Source organism: Phyllobates terribilis, unplaced genomic scaffold (assembly GCF_046119375.1).
Source record: "Phyllobates terribilis strain yellow unplaced genomic scaffold, ASM4611937v1 Scaffold_4__5_contigs__length_816908805, whole genome shotgun sequence".
Taxonomy (NCBI): domain Eukaryota; kingdom Metazoa; phylum Chordata; class Amphibia; order Anura; family Dendrobatidae; genus Phyllobates; species Phyllobates terribilis.
Genome location: NW_027362764.1, coordinates 743296876 through 743322032, shown reverse-complemented (window position 1 = coordinate 743322032; position 25157 = coordinate 743296876).

Here is a 25157-nt window from a genome sequence, read left to right as displayed (position 1 = left end):
CATCCTGGTCAATGCTCCCCCATCCTGGTATATGCTCCCACATCCTGGCATATGCTCCCCCATCCTGGTCCATGCTCCCCCATCCTGTTATGTGTTCCCCCATCCTGGTATATGCTCCCCCCATCCTGGTCCATGCTTCCCCATCCTGGTATATGCTCTCCCATCCTGGAATCTGCTCCCCCATTCTGGTCCATACTCCCCCATCCTGGCATATGCTCCCCAATCCTGGTCTCCCATCCTGGTATATGGTCCCCCATCCTGGCATATGCTCCCCCATCCTGGTCCATACTCCCCCATCCTGGTATATGTTCCCCCATCCTGGTCTCCCATCCGGGTATATGCTCCCCCATCCTGGTCCATGCTCCCCCATCGTGGTATATGCTCCCCAATTCTGGTCCCCCATCCTGGTATATGCTCCCTCATCTTGGTCCATGATCCCCAACCTTTTATATGCTCCCCCATCCTGGCATATGCTCCTCCATCCTGGCATATGCTCTCCCATCCTGGTCCCCCATCTTGATATATGCTCCCTCATCCTGGCCCACACTCCCTCGTCCTGGTCCATGCTCCCCCATCCTGGTCTATGCTCCCCCATCCTGGTCCCCCATCCTGTTATGGGCTCCCCCATCCTGGTCCATGCTCCCCCATCCTGATCAATGCTCCCCTATGCTGTAATGTGCTCCCCCATCTTATGTGCTCCCCCATCCTGGTATATGCTCCCCCATCTTGGTAGATACTCCCCCATCCTGGTCCCCCATCCTGGTATATGCTCCCCCATCCTGACATATGCTCCCCCATCCTGATCCATGCTCCCCTATCCTGGTCCCCATCCTGGTATATGCTCCCCCATCCTGGTCCATGCTCCCCCATCCTGGTATATGACCCCCCATCCTGGCATATGCTTCCCCATCCTGGTCCATGCTCCCCCATCCTGGTCCATTCTCCCCAATCCTGGTCCCCCATCCTGGTATATGCTCCCCCATCCTGATCCATGCTCCCCCATCCTGTTATGTGCTCCCCCATTCTGGTCCCCCATCCTGTTATATGCTCCCCCATCCTGGTATATGCTCACCCGTCCTGTTATGTGCTCCCCTATCCTGGCATATGCTCCCCCATCCTGGTCCATGCTCCCCCATCCTGGTACTCCATCCTGTTATGTGCTCCCCCATCCTGGTTCCCCATCCTGGTATATGCTCCCCCATCCTGTTATGTGCTCCCTCACCCTTGTCCCCATCCTGTTATGTGCTCCCCCATCCTGTTATGTGCTCCTCAATCCTGGTCCCCCATCCTGTTATGTGCTCCCCCATCCTGTTATGTGCTCCCCCATCCTGGTCCCCCATCCTGGTATATGCTCCCCCATCCTGTTATGTGCTCCCCCACCTTTTCCCCATCCTGTTATGTGCTCCCCCATCCTAGTATATGCTCACGCATCTTGTTATGTCCTTCCCTATCCGTCAATTAAATTAAAAAAAACACTCCTACTCACCTTTCTATCACTCCCCTGCTGCGCATCACCTGTGTTATTTTACTAAAATTTTAGTGAAGACACATTTGCAAAGTGTATGCAACAGAATCACGCCAGAGTATGCGTGCGCGCAAACTGTGCTGTCCGGCGCCAGTTTGTTGAAGACACACTGGAAATGTGTCTTCACTAAAATGGCATTGGATATCACGCTATGCGCAGGCGCTAATTCCGACGCCACACTCCTTCCCTGGCCTCTGGCCCGAACAGAGGCGCTATACTCCTCCCCGGCAGGTATGTGCCTATGGCACCGGAGATTGCAGTATGCATTCAGTGCCCACTCATACCGCAATCTCCGGCGCCACACTCCTCCACCCTGTCACTTATAATGGCTGGATGCGTTCTTCTGTCTGGGGCCAGACTGCGCAAATGCATTGTGCAGGCGCAGTGTATAGAGGCTTCGGACAGAAGGACACATCCCTGGTTATATTATAGATGCCTGTCTATGAGAATTATGTCACTTAACATCACAACAGACAGTTGCGAAATCTGATCAATAAAAATGTCAAGGTGTTGTAAGAATGAATATTAGTTATATTGTTCTCCATGCAAGTAGTATTATGGTAGTTATATTCTTGTACATAGGGGCAGTATTATCTATAACGGGAAATGCGTGTCTCTGTCTGAAGCCTTTATAGACTGCGCAAGCGCGACACACCTGCGCAGTCTGGCTCAAGACAGAAGCACGCATGGAGCCGTTACAGGTAAGAGGAGTGTGTATGGCGCCAGAGATCACTGTATGTGTAGACACTGAACACATACCGCGATCTCCGGCGCCATACTTACATACTTACCTGACTGGGAGGATCGTTGCCGCGGGGCCTCTCTTCACCGGAGACCGGGGCAGGAATGAGGCGTCTGAATTGATCGGCGCATGTGCATAGCCCTATCCGGCGCCATTTTACTAAAGACACATTTGCAGTGTGTCTTCAGCAAAATGGCGCTGGACAGCACGGTATGGGCACACGCGTACTTCGGTGCTGCACTCCTCCCCCGGCCTCTGGCAGAACAGGACACCGCAGCGCTGGAGCACAGGGAAGAAAGGTGAGTATAGGTGTTTATTGTTTTGTATGTGTGCATCGAGAAAGGGATGAGGGGTGCCATACATACCAGGATTGGGGGGGTGAGGTGGCCACACAAACCCGGATTGGGGGGCGAGGGGGCCACACATACCAGGATTGGGGGATGAGGGGTACCAAGCATACCAGGATTGTTGGATGAGGGGTACCAAGCATACCAGGATTGGGAGATGAGGAGTACCATACATACCAGGATTGGGGGATGAGGGGTGTCATACATACCAGGATGAGGAATGGGGTGCCATGCATGCAGGATGAGAGGTACCACACATACCAGGATTTAGGGGTGAGGGGACCATGCATACCAGGATTGGGGGGTGAGGGGACCATGCATACCAGAATTGGGGGGTGGGGGACCATGCATACCAGGATTGGGGGTGAGGGGACCATGCATACCAGGATTGGGAGGTGAAGGGTACCATGCATACCAGAATAGATATGAGGGGTACCATACATACCAGGATAGGAATGAAGGGTACCATTCATACGAGGATAGGAATGCGGGGTGCCATGCATACCAGGATGAGGGATGGGGTGCCATGCATACCAGCAGCACATACCAGCATGGGAGACCATATACCAATAAAAATGCTCGCCACCCTGTCGTAGAACGGGTTCAACAGCTAGTAGTAATTATATTCTTGTACATAGGAGCCAGTATTATAGTAGTTGCATTCTTTTATATAGGGAACAGTATTATAGTAGTTATATTATTGTACAGTACATAGGGGCAGTATTATAGTAGTAATATTCTTGTACATAGGAACATTATTATTATATAGTCATATTCTTGTACATAGGGGCAGTATTAGAGTAGTTATGTTCTTGTACATAAGGAACAGTATTATGCTAGTTATATTCTTGTGCATAGGGGCAGTTTTATGGTAGTTATATTCTTGCACATAGGGACTGTATTAAAGTAGTTATATTCTTGTACATAGGAGGTAGAATTATAGTGGTTATATTCTTGTACATAGGGGCAATATTATAGTAGTTATATCATTGTACATAAGGGCAGTAGTATAGTAGTTATATTCTTGTACATAGGGAGCAGTATTATAGTAGTTATATTCTTGTACATAGGGGCAGTATTATAGTAGTTATATCCTTGTACATCGGGGCAGTATTATAGTAGTTATATTCTTGTACATAGGGGCAGTATTATAGTAGTTATATTCTTGTACATATGGGCAGTATTATAGTAGTTATATTCTGGTACATAGGAGCAGTATTATAGTAGCTATAGTCTTCCACATAGGGGGCAGTATTACAGTAGTTATATTCCTGTACATTGGGAGCAGTATTATAGTAGTTATATTCTTGTACATAAGGAGCAGTATTATAGTAGTTATATTCTTGTATATAAGGAGCAGTATTATAGTAGTTATATTCTTGTACATAAAGACAAGTATTATAGTAGTTATATTCTTGTACATAAGAGCAGTATTATAGTAGTTATATTCTTGTACATAGGGAGCAGTATTATAGTAGTTATATTCTTGAACATAGGGGCAGTATTATAGTAGTTATATTCTTGTACATAGAGGCAGTATTATAGTAGTTATATTTTTGCACATAGGGGGCAGTATTATAGTAGTAATATTCTTGTACATAAGGAATACTCGGGTGCTCGACCTGAGCAACAAGCCCAATGTAAGTCTATGGGAAACTCGAGCATTTTTCAGGCAGCTCCCCCCGACGGTCTGCAGAGGGCCTAAAAATTGCCCAAATCGATGGGAACAGTGCTCAAATGACATGGGAACAGCATGGGGAAGACCCCTGGAAGCATTTCTGACTCCAAGGTCACTGCCTAAAAGTGTCAACAACATTGTCAGAGTATTACGCCACTTTTACGGACTCACAATAAAACATACAAAACAAAACCAAAATGGATTTTCCTGGGAAATATATTAAGGAATATCCTTTCCAGGGTAATGACTTGTATATAAGGCAAAATAAATAACCAAAACCAAAAATACTCCTCCACACCTTGGGCTATGTTCACACGTAGCGTTTTAACATTTTACAACCTTATCTGGCCATGTGGTGTGTGACACACCATCAGACACATGCATATAGTGCTGAAAAAACATGGGAACAGCATGGGGAAGACCTCTGGAAGCATTTCTGACTACCAGGTCACTGCCTAAAAGTGTGCCCATCATAACTGCTCCTTGGCGCATGCAAAGATGCCTCCCGCCATGCACCTGTCGTTGCAGACTTGCAACAATCACCGTCCACGTCCTTGTCCCAGTGCAGCGTTCAGTTGTCCCTAGGAAGTCCTCTAATGCAGCTTGTTGCAGAAGGAATGGCAGCCCGTCCAACATCAACTCGCACTTGTCGGTGGTGCTTTGACACAAAAACATCTTTCTGTGCACATTTAATTTCATGAATACAGAGTTGGACGATGGCCTGATCTGCAATGCGGTTTAAGAAATAACATGCATAAGCATGTCCGATCCACATTAAAAAAGCAGCCATAGAGTGTCCGGGAACCTTCCCCCACACTTTTCTTAGCCAGGGCTGCTTCTCGGCAGGGTTGGACGGGCCCATCAGAGAACCGGAGACTCCTCCGGTGGGCCCTGGCTTCTCCTTCAGGAGAGTTCATAGTGCCGAGGTGAGGCCATGATGATGATAGAGGCCACCATCTGCTTAGTTTTCTGTTGCTTGGAATGCAAGCGCAAGTATGCAGCCAGCCACCCACCCACCCACAGGCCTCAACACTAAACTGCCAGATTTCTGGGCAGCTGCTTGCACTTGAAATGTGGCCTTTTAGACTCGTGGAGGCGGAAGCTGTCCACAATCTTATGGCGGCGGCGACCGGGTATCCATACTCGGTCCCCAGCCGCCATTATTTTTCCCGGTATCGTCTCCACCTTCCACAAGCACAGGTCCCACAACATTACCCGTGCCCTCCCCAGTGCACTTACTGGGAAGGACCGCCTACCCACAAACATGGGGACAAGTGAATGTGGCCAGGGACAGTACGGAGCCAGTCCACAGCTTTTTTTGCTGAGAGTTGTATTTAGCTCGGTGAAAGGACTGGCATAGAGGGAAACCATATCTACTTTGGGTGTCATTTCTCCGTCACCAGGTTCTGCCCATTGTCGCACACGACCATGCCTGGCTGTATGTTCAGCGGTGAGAGCCACAGATCAGGCTGCTGTGTTACAGCTTTCAACAACTCTGCAGTGCTGGGCAGTTTGTCAGTTAAGCATTAAGCATGTTATCTTCAGCACAGCCTGTTGCCGCTTGGCCAAGGCAGTGCTGCAGTGCTGTCAGCTTGTGACTGATGTGGTCATTTCGGAGATGGAGAAGGAGGTGCAGGAGCTGAACAATTTGATTACATTGAGGTTAAATTGGTGACGCTGTTTTTGATACTAAAGGGAGATCCTATTGTTTTGTTTTTTTTACATTATTTTTTAAGACAAATGCATTCACCGGGAAATGTCATTTTAACATTTTACAACCTTATCTGGCAATGTGGTGTGTGACACATCATCAGACACATCCTGTTTTATTTATGATGGAGGGACTCTGAAAGTCATAAAGCCTATTTTTATAGGGCCATCAGACGGCCCTTACTATTCTTAAAAGGACAGCAGTCGGCCGTCGCTATTGTTAGAGAGCCATCAGCCAGCTATGCTTTGTTGTTCCCATTATTAACAAGTGGGTCTACTATACTGTTATTGCATACTGCAAGGGCTGCCGAAAATTTGGACGCAACTCAAAACCCCTTTGAAGAGACATAGAGGAGGGTCTCAGTAAAAAAAAAAATGTTCCCATTATAAAGGAGCAGGTCTCCTATAGTGGTAATGTCCATGCTGTGACTGCAAGGGCTGCCAAAATTTGGGAAAAACCCCACTAAGAATTTAAAGACACATAGAGCAGGTCACAGAAACGACAAACTCCCATTAGAAAGGAGAGGGTCTGCTATACAGTTATAAGGTATGCAGTGAGTCCAACAGCTGACCAATTTTAGGAAAAACCCCACTAAGAATTTAAAAACACATAGAGCAGGGCCACAGTAACAAGTACGACTTGTTCCCATTAGAAAGGAGAGGGTCTGCTATACAGTTATAGGGTATGCAGTGAGTCCAACGGTTGACCAATTTTAGGAAAATCCCCACTAAGAATTTAAAGACATACAGAGTAGGGCCACAGTAACAAGGTACGACAAATTCCCATTAGAAAGGAGAGAGTCTGCTATACAGTTATAGGGTATGCAGTGAGTCCAAAGGCTGACCAATTTTAGGAAAAACCCCACGAAGAATTTAAAGACACATAGAGCAGGGCCACAGTAACGACAAATTCCCATAAGAAAGGAGAGAGTCTGCTATACAGTTATAGGGTATGCAGTGAGTTCACAGGCTGACCAATTTTAGGAAAAACCCCACTAAGAATTTAAAGACACACAGAGCAAGGCCACAGTAACAAGTACGACATGTTCCCATTAGAAAGGAGAGGGTCTGCTATACAGTTATAGGGTATGCAGTGAGTGCAACGGCTGAACAATCTTAGGAAAAGCCCCACTAGGAATTTAAAGACACATAGAGCAGGGCCACAGTAACGACAAATTCCCATAAGAAAGGAGAGAGTCTGCTATACAGTTATAGGGTATGCAGTGAGTCCAAAGGATGACCAATTTTAGGAAAAACCCCACTAAGAATTTAAAGACACACAGAGCAGGGCCACAGTAACAAGTACGACATGTTCCCATTAGAAAGGAGAGGGTCTGCTGTACAGTTATAGGGTATGCAGTGAGTGCAACGGCTGACCAATTTTAGGAAAAACCCCACTAAGAATATAAAGACACATAAAGCAGGGCAACAGTAACAAGTACGACATGTTCCCATTAGAAAGGAGAGGGTCTGCTATACAGTTATAGGGTATGCAGTGAGTCCAACGGCTGACCAATTTTAGGAAAAACCTCACTAAGAATTTAAAGACACATAGAGCAGGGCCACAGTAATGACAAATTCCAATTAGAAAGGAGAGGGTCTGCTATACAGTTATAGGGTATGCCGTGAGTCCAACGGCTGATCAATTTTAGGAAAAACCCCACTAAGAATTTAAAGACACATAGAGCAGGGCCACAGTAGCGACAAATTCCCATTAGAAAGGAGAGAGTCTGCTATACAGTTATAGGGTATGCAGTGAGTCCAATGGCTGACCAATTTTAGGAAAAAACCCATTAAGAATTTAAAGACACACAGAGCAGGGCCACAGTAACAAGTACGACATGTTCCCATTAGAAAGGAGAGGGTCTGCTATACAGTTATAGGGTATGCATTGAGTCCAACGGCTGACCAATTTTAGGAAAAACCCAACTAAGAATTTAAAGACACATAGAGCAGGGCCACAGTACCACAGTAACGACAAATTCCCATAAGAAAGGAGAGAGTCTGCTATACAGTTATAGGGTATGCAGTGAGTCCAACGATTGACCAATTTTAGGAAAAGCCCCACTAAGAATTTAAAGACACATAGAGCAGGGCCACAGTAACAAGTATGATATGTTCCCATTAGAAAGGAGAGGGTCTGCTATACAGTTATAGGGTATGCATTGAGTCCAACGGCTGACCAATTTTAGGAAAAACCCCACTAAGAATTTAAAGACACACAGAGTAGGGCCACAGTAACAAGTACGACATGTTCCCATTAGAAAGGAGAGGGTCTGCTATACAGTTATAGGGTATGCATTGAGTCCAACGGCTGACCAATTTTAGGAAAAACCCCACTAAGAATTTAAAGACACGTAGAGCAGGGCCACAGTAACGACAAATTCCCATAAGAAAGGAGAGAGTCTGCTATACAGTTATAGGGTATGCAGTGAGTCCAATGGCTAACCAATTTTAGGAAAAGCCCCACTAAGAATTTAAAGACACATAGAGCAGGGCCACAGTAACAAGTACGACATGTTCCCATTAGAAAGGAGAGGGTCTGCTATACAGTTATAGGGTATGCATTGAGTCCAACGGCTGACCAATTTTAGGAAAATCCCCACAAAGAATTTAAAGACACACAGAGTAGGGCCACAGTAACAAGTACGATATGTTCCCATTAGAAAGGAGAGGGTCTGCTATACAGTTATAGGGTATGCATTGAGTCCAACGGCTGACCAATTTTAGGAAAAACCCCACTAAGAATTTAAAGACACATAGAGCAGGGCCACAGTAACGACAAATTCCCATTAGAAAGGAGAGAGTCTGCTATACAGTTATAGGGTATGCAGTGAGTCCAAAGGCTAACCAATTTTAGGAAAAGCCCCACTAAGAATTTAAAGACACATAGAGCAGGGCCACAGTAACAAGTACAACATGTTCCCATTAGAAAGGAGAGGGTCTGCTATACAGTTATCGGGTGTGCAGTGAGTCCAACGGCTGAACAATTTTTGGAAAAGCCCCACAAAGAATTTAAAGACACATAGAGCAGGGCCACAGTAACAAGTACGACATGTTAACATTAGAAAGGAGAGGGTCTGCTATACAGTTATAGGGTATGCAGTGAGTCCAACGGCTGAACAATTTTAGGAAAAGCCCCACTAAGAATTTAAAGACACATAGAGCAGGGCCACAGCAACAAGTATGACATGTTCCCATTAGAAAGGAGAGGGTCTGGTATACAGTTATAGGGTATGCAGTGAGTCCAACGGCTGACCAATTTTAGGAAAAACCCCACTAAGAATTTAAAGACACATAGAGCAGGGCTACAGTAACGACAAATTCCTATAAGAAAGGAGAGAGTCTGCTTTACAGTTATAGGGTATGCAGTGAGTCCAATGGCTAACCAATTTTAGGAAAAGCCCCACTAAGAATTTAAAGACACATAGAGCAGGGCCACAGTAACGACAAATTCCCATAAGAAAGTAGAGAGTCTGCTATACAGTTATAGGGTATGCAGTGAGTCCAACGGCTGACCAACTTTAGGAAAAACCCCACTAAGAATTTAAAGACACACAGAGCAGGGCCACAGTAACAAGTACGACATGTTCCCATTAGAAAGGAGAGGGTCTGCTTTACAGTTATAGGTTATGCATTGAGTCCAACGGCTGACCAATTTTAGGAAAAACCCAACAAAGAATTTAAAGACACATAGAGCAGGGCCACAGTAACAAGTATGACATGTTCCGATTAGAAAGGAGAGGGTCTGCTATACAGTTGTAGGGTATGCATTGAGTCCAACGGCTGACCAATTTTAGGAAAATCCCCATTAAGAATTTAAAGACACACAGAGTAGGGCCACAGTAACAAGTACGACATGTTCCCATTAGAAAGGAGAGGGTCTGCTATACAGTTATAGGGTATGCATTGAGTCCAACGGCTGACCAATTTTAGGAAAAACCCCACTAAGAATTTAAAGACACATAGAGCAGGGCCACAGTAATGACAAATTCCCATAAGAAAGGAGAGAGTCTGCTATACAGTTATAGGGTATGCAGTGAGTCCAATGGCTAACCAATTTTAGGAAAAGCCCCACTAAGAATTTAAAGACAAACAGAGCAGGGCCCCAGTAACAAGTACAACATGTTCCAATTAGAAAGGAGAGAGTCTGCTATACAGTTATCGGGTGTGCAGTGAGTCCAACGGCTGAACAATTTTAGGAAAAGCCCCACAAAGAATTTAAAGACACATAGAGCAGGGCCACAGCAACAAGTATGACATGTTCCCATTAGAAAGGAGAGGGTCTGCTATACAGTTATAGGGTATGCAGTGAGTCCAACGGCTGACCAATTTTAGGAAAAACCCCACTAAGAATTTAAAGACACATAGAGCAGGGCCACAGTAATAAGTACGATATGTTCCCATTAGAAAGGAGAGGGTCTGCTATACAGTTATAGGGTATGCAGTGAGTCCAATGGCAGACCAATTTTAGGAAAAACCCCACTAAGAATTTAAAGACACATAGAGCAGGGCCACAGTAAAAAGTACGACATGTTCCCATTAGAAAGGAGAGGGTCTGATATACAGTTATAGGGTATGCAGTGAGTCCAACAGCTGAACAATTTTAGGAAAAGCCCCACTAAGAATTTAAAGACACATAGAGCAGGGCCACAGCAACAAGTATGACATGTTCCCATTAGAAAGGAGAGGGTCTGCTATACAGTTATAGGGTATGCAGTGAGTCCAACGGCTGACCAATTTTAGGAAAAACCCCACTAAGAATTTAAAGACACATAGAGCAGGGCCACAGTAATAAGTACGATATGTTCCCATTAGAAAGGAGAGGGTCTGCTATACAGTTATAGGGTATGCAGTGAGTCCAATGGCAGACCAATTTTAGGAAAAACCCCACTAAGATTTTAAAGACACATAGAGCAGGGCCACAATACCAAGGTACGGCAAATTCCCATTAGAAAGGAGAGAGTCTGCTATACAGTTATAGAGTATGCAGTGAGTCCAAAGGCTGACCAATTTTAGGAAAAACCCCACTAAGAATTTAAAGACACACAGAGCAGGGCCACAGTAACAAGTACGACGTGTTCCCATTAGAAAGGAGAGGGTCTGCTATACAGTTATCGGGTGTGCAGTGAGTCCAACGGCTGAACAATTTTAGGAAAAGCCCCACAAAGAATTTAAAGACACATAGAGCAGGGCCACAGCAACAAGTATGACATGTTCCCATTAGAAAGGAGAGGGTCTGCTATACAGTTATAGGGTATGCAGTGAGTCCAACGGCTGACCAATTTTAGGAAAAACCCCACTAAGAATTTAAAGACACATAGAGCAGGGCCACAGTAATAAGTACGATATGTTCCCATTAGAAAGGAGAGGGTCTGCTATACAGTTATAGGGTATGCAGTGAGTCCAATGGCAGACCAATTTTAGGAAAAACCCCACTAAGAATTTAAAGACACATAGAGCAGGGCCACAGTAAAAAGTACGACATGTTCCCATTAGAAAGGAGAGGGTCTGATATACAGTTATAGGGTATGCAGTGAGTCCAACAGCTGAACAATTTTAGGAAAAGCCCCACTAAGAATTTAAAGACACATAGAGCAGGGCCACAGCAACAAGTATGACATGTTCCCATTAGAAAGGAGAGGGTCTGCTATACAGTTATAGGGTATGCAGTGAGTCCAACGGCTGACCAATTTTAGGAAAAACCCCACTAAGAATTTAAAGACACATAGAGCAGGGCCACAGTAATAAGTACGATATGTTCCCATTAGAAAGGAGAGGGTCTGCTATACAGTTATAGGGTATGCAGTGAGTCCAATGGCAGACCAATTTTAGGAAAAACCCCACTAAGATTTTAAAGACACATAGAGCAGGGCCACAATACCAAAGTACGGCAAATTCCCATTAGAAAGGAGAGAGTCTGCTATACATTTATAGGGTGTGCAGTGAGTCCAAAGGCTGACCAATTTTAGGAAAAACCCCACTAAGAATTTAAAGACACACAGAGCAGGGCCACAGTAACAAGTACGACGTGTTCCCATTAGAAAGGAGAGGGTCTGCTATACAGTTATAGGGTATGTAGTGAGTCCAACGGCTGACCAATTTTAGGAAAAACCCCACGAAGAATTTAAAGACACATAGAGCAGGGTCACAGTAACGACAAATTCCCATAAGAAAGGAGAGAGTCTGCTATACAGTTATAGGGTATGCAGTGAGTTCACAGGCTGACCAATTTTAGGAAAAACCCCACTAAGAATTTAAAGACACACAGAGCAGGGCCACAGTAACAAGTACGACATGTTCCCATTAGAAAGGAGAGGGTCTGCTATACAGTTATAGGGTATGCAGTGAGTGCAACGGCTGACCAATTTTAGGAAAAACCCCACTAAGAATTTAAAGACACACAGAGCAGGGCCACAGTAACAAGTACGACATGTTCCCATTAGAAAGGAGAGGGTCTGCTATACAGTTATAGGGTATGCATTGAGTCCAACGGCTGACCAATTTTAGGAAAAACCCCACTAAGAATTTAAAGACACGTAGAGCAGGGCCACAGTAACGACAAATTCCCATAAGAAAGGAGAGAGTCTGCTATACAGTTATAGGGTATGCAGTGAGTCCAATGGCTAACCAATTTTAGGAAAAGCCCCACTAAGAATTTAAAGACACATAGAGCAGGGCCACAGTAACAAGTACGACATGTTCCCATTAGAAAGGAGAGGGTCTGCTATACAGTTTTAGGGTATGCATTGAGTCCAACGGCTGACCAATTTTAGGAAAATCCCCACAAAGAATTTAAAGACACACAGAGTAGGGCCACAGTAACAAGTACGATATGTTCCCATTAGAAAGGAGAGGGTCTGCTATACAGTTATAGGGTATGCATTGAGTCCAACGGCTGACCAATTTTAGGAAAAACCCCACTAAGAATTTAAAGACACATAGAGCAGGGCCACAGTAACGACAAATTCCCATTAGAAAGGAGAGAGTCTGCTATACAGTTATAGGGTATGCAGTGAGTCCAAAGGCTAACCAATTTTAGGAAAAGCCCCACTAAGAATTTAAAGACACATAGAGCAGGGCCACAGTAACAAGTACAACATGTTCCCATTAGAAAGGAGAGGGTCTGCTATACAGTTATCGGGTGTGCAGTGAGTCCAACGGCTGAACAATTTTTGGAAAAGCCCCACAAAGAATTTAAAGACACATAGAGCAGGGCCACAGTAACAAGTACGACATGTTAACATTAGAAAGGAGAGGGTCTGCTATACAGTTATAGGGTATGCAGTGAGTCCAACGGCTGAACAATTTTAGGAAAAGCCCCACTAAGAATTTAAAGACACATAGAGCAGGGCCACAGCAACAAGTATGACATGTTCCCATTAGAAAGGAGAGGGTCTGGTATACAGTTATAGGGTATGCAGTGAGTCCAACGGCTGACCAATTTTAGGAAAAACCCCACTAAGAATTTAAAGACACATAGAGCAGGGCTACAGTAACGACAAATTCCTATAAGAAAGGAGAGAGTCTGCTTTACAGTTATAGGGTATGCAGTGAGTCCAATGGCTAACCAATTTTAGGAAAAGCCCCACTAAGAATTTAAAGACACATAGAGCAGGGCCACAGTAACGACAAATTCCCATAAGAAAGTAGAGAGTCTGCTATACAGTTATAGGGTATGCAGTGAGTCCAACGGCTGACCAACTTTAGGAAAAACCCCACTAAGAATTTAAAGACACACAGAGCAGGGCCACAGTAACAAGTACGACATGTTCCCATTAGAAAGGAGAGGGTCTGCTTTACAGTTATAGGTTATGCATTGAGTCCAACGGCTGACCAATTTTAGGAAAAACCCAACAAAGAATTTAAAGACACATAGAGCAGGGCCACAGTAACAAGTATGACATGTTCCGATTAGAAAGGAGAGGGTCTGCTATACAGTTGTAGGGTATGCATTGAGTCCAACGGCTGACCAATTTTAGGAAAATCCCCATTAAGAATTTAAAGACACACAGAGTAGGGCCACAGTAACAAGTACGACATGTTCCCATTAGAAAGGAGAGGGTCTGCTATACAGTTATAGGGTATGCATTGAGTCCAACGGCTGACCAATTTTAGGAAAAACCCCACTAAGAATTTAAAGACACATAGAGCAGGGCCACAGTAATGACAAATTCCCATAAGAAAGGAGAGAGTCTGCTATACAGTTATAGGGTATGCAGTGAGTCCAATGGCTAACCAATTTTAGGAAAAGCCCCACTAAGAATTTAAAGACAAACAGAGCAGGGCCCCAGTAACAAGTACAACATGTTCCAATTAGAAAGGAGAGGGTCTGCTATACAGTTATCGGGTGTGCAGTGAGTCCAACGGCTGAACAATTTTAGGAAAAGCCCCACAAAGAATTTAAAGACACATAGAGCAGGGCCACAGCAACAAGTATGACATGTTCCCATTAGAAAGGAGAGGGTCTGCTATACAGTTATAGGGTATGCAGTGAGTCCAACGGCTGACCAATTTTAGGAAAAACCCCACTAAGAATTTAAAGACACATAGAGCAGGGCCACAGTAATAAGTACGATATGTTCCCATTAGAAAGGAGAGGGTCTGCTATACAGTTATAGGGTATGCAGTGAGTCCAATGGCAGACCAATTTTAGGAAAAACCCCACTAAGAATTTAAAGACACATAGAGCAGGGCCACAGTAAAAAGTACGACATGTTCCCATTAGAAAGGAGAGGGTCTGATATACAGTTATAGGGTATGCAGTGAGTCCAACAGCTGAACAATTTTAGGAAAAGCCCCACTAAGAATTTAAAGACACATAGAGCAGGGCCACAGCAACAAGTATGACATGTTCCCATTAGAAAGGAGAGGGTCTGCTATACAGTTATAGGGTATGCAGTGAGTCCAACGGCTGACCAATTTTAGGAAAAACCCCACTAAGAATTTAAAGACACATAGAGCAGGGCCACAGTAATAAGTACGATATGTTCCCATTAGAAAGGAGAGGGTCTGCTATACAGTTATAGGGTATGCAGTGAGTCCAATGGCAGACCAATTTTAGGAAAAACCCCACTAAGATTTTAAAGACACATAGAGCAGGGCCACAATACCAAGGTACGGCAAATTCCCATTAGAAAGGAGAGAGTCTGCTATACAGTTATAGAGTATGCAGTGAGTCCAAAGGCTGACCAATTTTAGGAAAAACCCCACTAAGAATTTAAAGACACACAGAGCAGGGCCACAGTAACAAGTACGACGTGTTCCCATTAGAAAGGAGAGGGTCTGCTATACAGTTATCGGGTGTGCAGTGAGTCCAACGGCTGAACAATTTTAGGAAAAGCCCCACAAAGAATTTAAAGACACATAGAGCAGGGCCACAGCAACAAGTATGACATGTTCCCATTAGAAAGGAGAGGGTCTGCTATACAGTTATAGGGTATGCAGTGAGTCCAACGGCTGACCAATTTTAGGAAAAACCCCACTAAGAATTTAAAGACACATAGAGCAGGGCCACAGTAATAAGTACGATATGTTCCCATTAGAAAGGAGAGGGTCTGCTATACAGTTATAGGGTATGCAGTGAGTCCAATGGCAGACCAATTTTAGGAAAAACCCCACTAAGAATTTAAAGACACATAGAGCAGGGCCACAGTAAAAAGTACGACATGTTCCCATTAGAAAGGAGAGGGTCTGATATACAGTTATAGGGTATGCAGTGAGTCCAACAGCTGAACAATTTTAGGAAAAGCCCCACTAAGAATTTAAAGACACATAGAGCAGGGCCACAGCAACAAGTATGACATGTTCCCATTAGAAAGGAGAGGGTCTGCTATACAGTTATAGGGTATGCAGTGAGTCCAACGGCTGACCAATTTTAGGAAAAACCCCACTAAGAATTTAAAGACACATAGAGCAGGGCCACAGTAATAAGTACGATATGTTCCCATTAGAAAGGAGAGGGTCTGCTATACAGTTATAGGGTATGCAGTGAGTCCAATGGCAGACCAATTTTAGGAAAAACCCCACTAAGATTTTAAAGACACATAGAGCAGGGCCACAATACCAAGGTACGGCAAATTCCCATTAGAAAGGAGAGAGTCTGCTATACATTTATAGGGTGTGCAGTGAGTCCAAAGGCTGACCAATTTTAGGAAAAACCCCACTAAGAATTTAAAGACACACAGAGCAGGGCCACAGTAACAAGTACGACGTGTTCCCATTAGAAAGGAGAGGGTCTGCTATACAGTTATAGGGTATGTAGTGAGTCCAACGGCTGACCAATTTTAGGAAAAACCCCACGAAGAATTTAAAGACACATAGAGCAGGGTCACAGTAACGACAAATTCCCATAAGAAAGGAGAGAGTCTGCTATACAGTTATAGGGTATGCAGTGAGTTCACAGGCTGACCAATTTTAGGAAAAACCCCACTAAGAATTTAAAGACACACAGAGCAGGGCCACAGTAACAAGTACGACATGTTCCCATTAGAAAGGAGAGGGTCTGCTATACAGTTATAGGGTATGCAGTGAGTGCAACGGCTGACCAATTTTAGGAAAAACCCCACTAAGAATTTAAAGACACATAGAGCAGGGCAACAGTAACAAGTACGACATGTTCCCATTAGAAAGGAGAGGGTCTGCTATACAGTTATAGGGTATGCAGTGAGTCCAACGGCTGAACAATTTTAGGAAAAACCCCACTAAGAATTTAAAGACACATAGAGCAGGGCCACAGTAACGACAAATTCCCATTAGAAAGGAGAGAGTCTGCTATACAGTTATAGGGTATGCAGTGAGTCCAATGGCTGACCAATTTTAGGAAAAACCCCACAAAGAATTTAAAGACACATAGAGCAGGGCCACAGCAACAAGTATGACATGTTCCCATTAGAAAGGAGAGGGTCTGCTATACAGTTATAGGGTATGCAGTGAGTCCAACGGCTGACCAATTTTAGGAAAAACCCCACTAAGAATTTAAAGACACATAGAGCAGGGCCACAGTAATAAGTACGATATGTTCCCATTAGAAAGGAGAGGGTCTGCTATACAGTTATAGGGTATGCAGTGAGTCCAACGGCTGACCAATTTTAGGAAAAACCCCACTAAGAATTTAAAGACACATAGAGCAGGGCCACAGTAATAAGTACGATATGTTCCCATTAGAAAGGAGAGGGTCTGCTATACAGTTATAGGGTATGCAGTGAGTCCAATGGCAGACCAATTTTAGGAAAAACCCCACTAAGAATTTAAAGACACATAGAGCAGGGCCACAGTAAAAAGTACGACATGTTCCCATTAGAAAGGAGAGGGTCTGATATACAGTTATAGGGTATGCAGTGAGTCCAACAGCTGAACAATTTTAGGAAAAGCCCCACTAAGAATTTAAAGACACATAGAGCAGGGCCACAGCAACAAGTATGACATGTTCCCATTAGAAAGGAGAGGGTCTGCTATACAGTTATAGGGTATGCAGTGAGTCCAACGGCTGACTAATTTTAGGAAAAACCCCACTAAGAATTTAAAGACACATAGAGCAGGGCCACAGTAATAAGTACGATATGTTCCCATTAGAAAGGAGAGGGTCTGCTATACAGTTATAGGGTATGCAGTGAGTCCAATGGCAGACCAATTTTAGGAAAAACCCCACTAAGATTTTAAAGACACATAGAGCAGGGCCACAATACCAAGGTACGGCAAATTCCCATTAGAAAGGAGAGAGTCTGCTATACAGTTATAGAGTATGCAGTGAGTCCAAAGGCTGACCAATTTTAGGAAAAACCCCACTAAGAATTTAAAGACACACAGAGCAGGGCCACAGTAACAAGTACGACGTGTTCCCATTAGAAAGGAGAGGGTCTGCTATACAGTTATCGGGTGTGCAGTGAATCCAACGGCTGAACAATTTTAGGAAAAGCCCCACAAAGAATTTAAAGACACATAGAGCAGGGCCACAGCAACAAGTATGACATGTTCCCATTAGAAAGGAGAGGGTCTGCTATACAGTTATAGGGTATGCAGTGAGTCCAACGGCTGACCAATTTTAGGAAAAACCCCACTAAGAATTTAAAGACACATAGAGCAGGGCCACAGTAATAAGTACGATATGTTCCCATTAGAAAGGAGAGGGTCTGCTATACAGTTATAGGGTATGCAGTGAGTCCAATGGCAGACCAATTTTAGGAAAAACCCCACTAAGAATTTAAAGACACATAGAGCAGGGCCACAGTAAAAAGTACGACATGTTCCCATTAGAAAGGAGAGGGTCTGATATACAGTTATAGGGTATGCAGTGAGTCCAACAGCTGAACAATTTTAGGAAAAGCCCCACTAAGAATTTAAAGACACATAGAGCAGGGCCACAGCAACAAGTATGACATGTTCCCATTAGAAAGGAGAGGGTCTGCTATACAGTTATAGGGTATGCAGTGAGTCCAACGGCTGACCAATTTTAGGAAAAACCCCACTAAGAATTTAAAGACACATAGAGCAGGGCCACAGTAATAAGTACGATATGTTCCCATTAGAAAGGAGAGGGTCTGCTATACAGTTATAGGGTATGCAGTGAGTCCAATGGCAGACCAATTTTAGGAAAAACCCCACTAAGATTTTAAAGACACATAGAGCAGGGCCACAATACCAAGGTACGGCAAATTCCCATTAGAAAGGAGAGAGTCTGCTATACAGTTATAGGGTGTGCAGTGAGTCCAAAGGCTGACCAATTTTAGGAAAAACCCCACTAAGAATTTAAAGACACACAGAGCAGGGCCACAGTAACAAGTACGACGTGTTCCCATTAGAAAGGAGAGGGTCTGCTATACAGTTATAGGGTATGTAGTGAGTCCAACGGCTGACCAATTTTAGGAAAAACCCCACGAAGAATTTAAAGACACATAGAGCAGGGTCACAGTAACGACAAATTCCCATAAGAAAGGAGAGAGTCTGCTATACAGTTATAGGGTATGCAGTGAGTTCACAGGCTGACCAATTTTAGGAAAAACCCCACTAAGAATTTAAAGACACACAGAGCAGGGCCACAGTAACAAGTACGACATGTTCCCATTAGAAAGGAGAGGGTCTGCTATACAGTTATAGGGTATGCAGTGAGTGCAACGGCTGACCAATTTTAGGAAAAACCCCACTAAGAATTTAAAGACACATAGAGCAGGGCAACAGTAACAAGTACGACATGTTCCCATTAGAAAGGAGAGGGTCTGCTATACAGTTATAGGGTATGCAGTGAGTCCAACGGCTGAACAATTTTAGGAAAAACCCCACTAAGAATTTAAAGACACATAGAGCAGGGCCACAGTAACGACAAATTCCCATTAGAAAGGAGAGAGTCTGCTATACAGTTATAGGGTATGCAGTGAGTCCAATGGCTGACCAATTTTAGGAAAAACCCCATTAAGAATTTAAAGACACACAGAGCAGGGCCACAGTAACAAGTACGACATGTTCCCATTAGAAAGGAGAGGGTCTGCTATACAGTTATAGGACCAGACAATGTGAACTGAGGTCTAAGATGGCAGACATACAAGAAACAGAGGCATGTTCACACTAGCAATAATTCACAATTGCATAATAAATATAGGACGGCTTGTATACTTTTTTTGATCAAAAATAGTTCACTAAGTACCCTCTATTTATTATGCAATTTTGCTTTACATTTATATATAATTATGGTAGGGTATGAGATATATTTTTGTCTTGCTTCTTTTTTGCTAGTGTGAACATGCCTCTGTTTCTTGTATGTCTGCCATCTTAGACCTCAGTTCACATTGTCTGGTTTTTTGACTTGTTTGCATTCTGTGCAATTTAAGGGTGTGGCATGCCCTTTGTTGAGCTGATTGGTATATATGTAGCTTACCACGGGCCTAGGTGGTCTAGAGTTGGGACCCGGTCCTATTTGTCTACCCTTTTATATGCATTACTTCAACTTTGATATACAGTAAGGTTTTTAATATAGGCAGTATAGGTACCGTCCCAATTTAGGGTCACCTTGCCGCTGGTGGGACGGCTTGTTTACTTTTTTTGATCAAAAATAGTTCACTAAGTACCCTATATTTATTATGCAATTTTGCTTTACATTTATATATAATTATGGTAGGGTATGAGATATATTTTTGTCTTGCTTGTTTTTTGCTATACAGTTATAGGGTATGCATTGAGTCCAACGGCTGACCAATTTTAGGAAAAACCCCACTAAGAATTTAAAGACACATAGAGCAGGGCCACAGTACCACAGTAACGACAAATTCCCATAAGAAAGGAGAGAGTCTGCTATACAGTTATAGGGTATGCAGTGAGTCCAACGATTGACCAATTTTAGGAAAAGCCCCACTAAGAATTTAAAGACACATAGAGCAGGGCCACAGTAACAAGTATGATATGTTCCCATTAGAAAGGAGAGGGTCTGCTATACAGTTATAGGGTATGCATTGAGTCCAACGGCTGACCAATTTTAGGAAAAACCCCACTAAGAATTTAAAGACACACAGAGTAGGGCCACAGTAACAAGTACGACATGTTCCCATTAGAAAGGAGAGGGTCTGCTATACAGTTATAGGGTATGCATTGAGTCCAACGGCTGACCAATTTTAGGAAAAACCCCACTAAGAATTTAAAGACACATAGAGCAGGGCCACAGTAACGACAAATTCCCATAAGAAAGGAGAGAGTCTGCTATACAGTTATAGGGTATGCAGTGAGTCCAATGGCTAACCAATTTTAGGAAAAGCCCCACTAAGAATTTAAAGACACATAGAGCAGGGCCACAGTAACATGTACGACATGTTCCCATTAGAAAGGAGAGGGTCTGCTATACAGTTATAGGGTATGCATTGAGTCCAACGGCTGACCAATTTTAGGAAAATCCCCACAAAGAATTTAAAGACACACAGAGTAGGGCCACAGTAACAAGTACGATATGTTCCCATTAGAAAGGAGAGGGTCTGCTATACAGTTATAGGGTATGCATTGAGTCCAACGGCTGACCAATTTTAGGAAAAACCCCACTAAGAATTTAAAGACACACAGAGCAGGGCCACAGTAACGACAAATTCCCATTAGAAAGGAGAGAGTCTGCTATACAGTTATAGGGTATGCAGTGAGTCCAAAGGCTAACCAATTTTAGGAAAAGCCCCACTAAGAATTTAAAGACACATAGAGCAGGGCCACAGTAACAAGTACAACATGTTCCCATTAGAAAGGAGAGGGTCTGCTATACAGTTATCGGGTGTGCAGTGAGTCCAACGGCTGAACAATTTTTGGAAAAGCCCCACAAAGAATTTAAAGACACATAGAGCAGGGCCACAGTAACAAGTACGACATGTTCCCATTAGAAAGGAGAGGGTCTGCTATACAGTTATAGGGTATGCATTGAGTCCAACGGCTGACCAATTTTAGGAATAACCCCACTAAGAATTTAAAGACACATAGAGCAGGGCCACAGTAATGACAAATTCCCATAAGAAAGGAGAGAGTCTGCTATACAGTTATAGGGTATGCAGTGAGTCCAATGGCTATCCAATTTTAGGAAAAGCCCCACTAAGAATTTAAAGACAAATAGAGCAGGGCCCCAGTAACAAGTACAACATGTTCCCATTAGAAAGGAGAGGGTCTGCTATACAGTTATCGGGTGTGCAGTGAGTCCAACGGCTGAACAATTTTAGGAAAAGCCCCAGAAAGAATTTAAAGACACATAGAGCAGGGCCACAGCAACAAGTATGACATGTTCCCATTAGAAAGGAGAGGGTCTGCTATACAGTTATAGGGTATGCAGTGAGTCCAACGGCTGACCAATTTTAGGAAAAACCCCACTAAGAATTTAAAGACACATAGAGCAGGGCCACAGTAATAAGTACGATATGTTCCCATTAGAAAGGAGAGGGTCTGCTATACAGTTATAGGGTATGCAGTGAGTCCAATGGCAGACCAATTTTAGGAAAAACCCCACTAAGAATTTAAAGACCCATAGAGCAGGGCCACAGTAACGACAAATTCCCATAAGAAAGGAGAGAGTCTACTATACAGTTATAGGGTATGCAGTGAGTCCAATAGCTAACCAATTTTAGGAAAAGCCCCACTAAGAATTTAAAGACACATAGAGCAGGGCCACAGTAACAAGTACGACATGTTCCCATTAGAAAGGAGAGGGTCTGCTATACAGTTATAGGGTATGCAGTGAGTCCAACGGCTGAACAATTTTAGGAAAAGCCCCACTAAGAATTTAAAGACACATAGAGCAGGGCCACAGCAACAAGTATGACATGTTCCCATTAGAAAGGAGAGGGTCTGCTATACAGTTATAGGGTATGCAGTGAGTCCAACGGCTGACCAATTTTAGGAAAAACCCCACTAAGAATTTAAAGACACATAGAGCAGGGCCACAGTAATAAGTGCGATATGTTCCCATTAGAAAGGAGAGGGTCTGCTATACAGTTATAGGGTATGCAGTGAGTCCAATGGCAGACCAATTTTAGGAAAAACCCCACTAAGAATTTAAAGACACATAGAGCAGGGCCACAATACCAAGGTACGGCAAATTCCCATTAGAAAGGAGAGAGTCTGCTATACAGTTATAGGGTATGCAGTGAGTCCAAAGGCTGACCAATTTTAGGAAAAACCCCACTAAGAATTTAAAGACACTCAGAGCAGGGCCACAGTAACAAGTACGACGTGTTCCCATTAGAAAGGAGAGGGTCTGCTATACAGTTATAGGGTATGTAGTGAGTCCAACGGCTGACCAATTTTAGGAAAAACCCCACGAAGAATTTAAAGACACATAGAGCAGGGTCACAGTAACGACAAATTCCCATAAGAAAGGAGAGAGTCTGCTATACAGTTATAGGGTATGCAGTGAGTTCACAGGCTGACCAATTTTAGGAAAAACCCCACTAAGAATTTAAAGACACACAGAGCAAGGCCACAGTAACAAGTACGACATGTTCCCATTAGAAAGGAGAGGGTCTGCTATACAGTTATAGGGTATGCAGTGAGTGCAACGGCTGAACAATCTTAGGAAAAGCCCCACTAGGAATTTAAAGACACATAGAGCAGGGCCACAGTAACGACAAATTCCCATAAGAAAGGAGAGAGTCTGCTATACAGTTATAGGGTATGCAGTGAGTCCAAAGGATGACCAATTTTAGGAAAAACCCCACTAAGAATTTAAAGACACACAGAGCAGGGCCACAGTAACAAGTACGACATGTTCCCATTAGAAAGGAGAGGGTCTGCTATACAGTTATAGGGTATGCAGTGAGTGCAACGGCTGACCAATTTTAGGAAAAACCCCACTAAGAATTTAAAGACACATAGAGCAGGGCAACAGTAACAAGTACGACATGTTCCCATTAGGAAGGATAGGGTCTGCTATACAGTTATAGGGTATGCAGTGAGTCCAACGGCTGAACAATTTTAGGAAAAACCCCACTAAGAATTTAAAGACACATAGAGCAGGGCCACAGTAACGACAAATTCCCATTAGAAAGGAGAGAGTCTGCTATACAGTTATATGGTATGCAGTGAGTCCAATGGCTGACCAATTTTAGGAAAAACCCCATTAAGAATTTAAAGACACACAGAGCAGGGCCACAGTAACAAGTACGACATGTTCCCATTAGAAAGGAGAGGGTCTGCTATACAGTTATAGGACCAGACAATGTGAACTGAGGTCTAAGATGGCAGACATACAAGAAACAGAGGCATGTTCACACTAGCAATAATTCACATTTGCATAATAAATATAGGACGGCTTGTATACTTTTTTTGTTCAAAAATAGTTCACTAAGTACCCTATATTTATTATGCAATTTTGCTTTACATTTATATATAATTATGGTAGGGTATGAGATATATTTTTGTCTTGCTTCTTTTTTGCTAGTGTGAACATGCCTCTGTTTCTTGTATGTCTGCCATCTTAGACCTCAGTTCACATTGTCTGGTTTTTTGACTTGTTTGCATTCTGTGCAATTTAAGGGTGTGGCATGCCCTTTGTTGAGCTGATTGGTATATATGTAGCTTACCACGGGCCTAGGTGGTCTAGAGTTGGGACCCGGTCCTATTTGTCTACCTTTTTATATGCATTACTTCAACTTTGATATACAGTAAGGTTTTTAATATAGGCAGTATAGGTACCGTCCCAATTTAGGGTCACCTTGCCGCTGGTGGGACGGCTTGTTTACTTTTTTTGATCAAAAATAGTTCACTAAGTACCCTATATTTATTATGCAATTTTGCTTTACATTTATATATAATTATGGTAGGGTATGAGATATATTTTTGTCTTGCTTCTTTTTTGCTATACAGTTATAGGGTATGCATTGAGTCCAACGGCTGACCAATTTTAGGAAAAACCCCACTAAGAATTTAAAGACACATAGAGCAGGGCCACAGTACCACAGTAACGACAAATTCCCATAAGAAAGGAGAGAGTCTGCTATACAGTTATAGGGTATGCAGTGAGTCCAACGATTGACCAATTTTAGGAAAAGCCCCACTAAGAATTTAAAGACACATAGAGCAGGGCCACAGTAACAAGTATGATATGTTCCCATTAGAAAGGAGAGGGTCTGCTATACAGTTATAGGGTATGCATTGAGTCCAACGGCTGACCAATTTTAGGAAAAACCCCACTAAGAATTTAAAGACACACAGAGTAGGGCCACAGTAACAAGTACGACATGTTCCCATTAGAAAGGAGAGGGTCTGCTATACAGTTATAGGGTATGCATTGAGTCCAACGGCTGACCAATTTTAGGAAAAACCCCACTAAGAATTTAAAGACACATAGAGCAGGGCCACAGTAACGACAAATTCCCATAAGAAAGGAGAGAGTCTGCTATACAGTTATAGGGTATGCAGTGAGTCCAATGGCTAACCAATTTTAGGAAAAGCCCCACTAAGAATTTAAAGACACATAGAGCAGGGCCACAGTAACATGTACGACATGTTCCCATTAGAAAGGAGAGGGTCTGCTATACAGTTATAGGGTATGCATTGAGTCCAACGGCTGACCAATTTTAGGAAAATCCCCACAAAGAATTTAAAGACACACAGAGTAGGGCCACAGTAACAAGTACGATATGTTCCCATTAGAAAGGAGAGGGTCTGCTATACAGTTATAGGGTATGCATTGAGTCCAACGGCTGA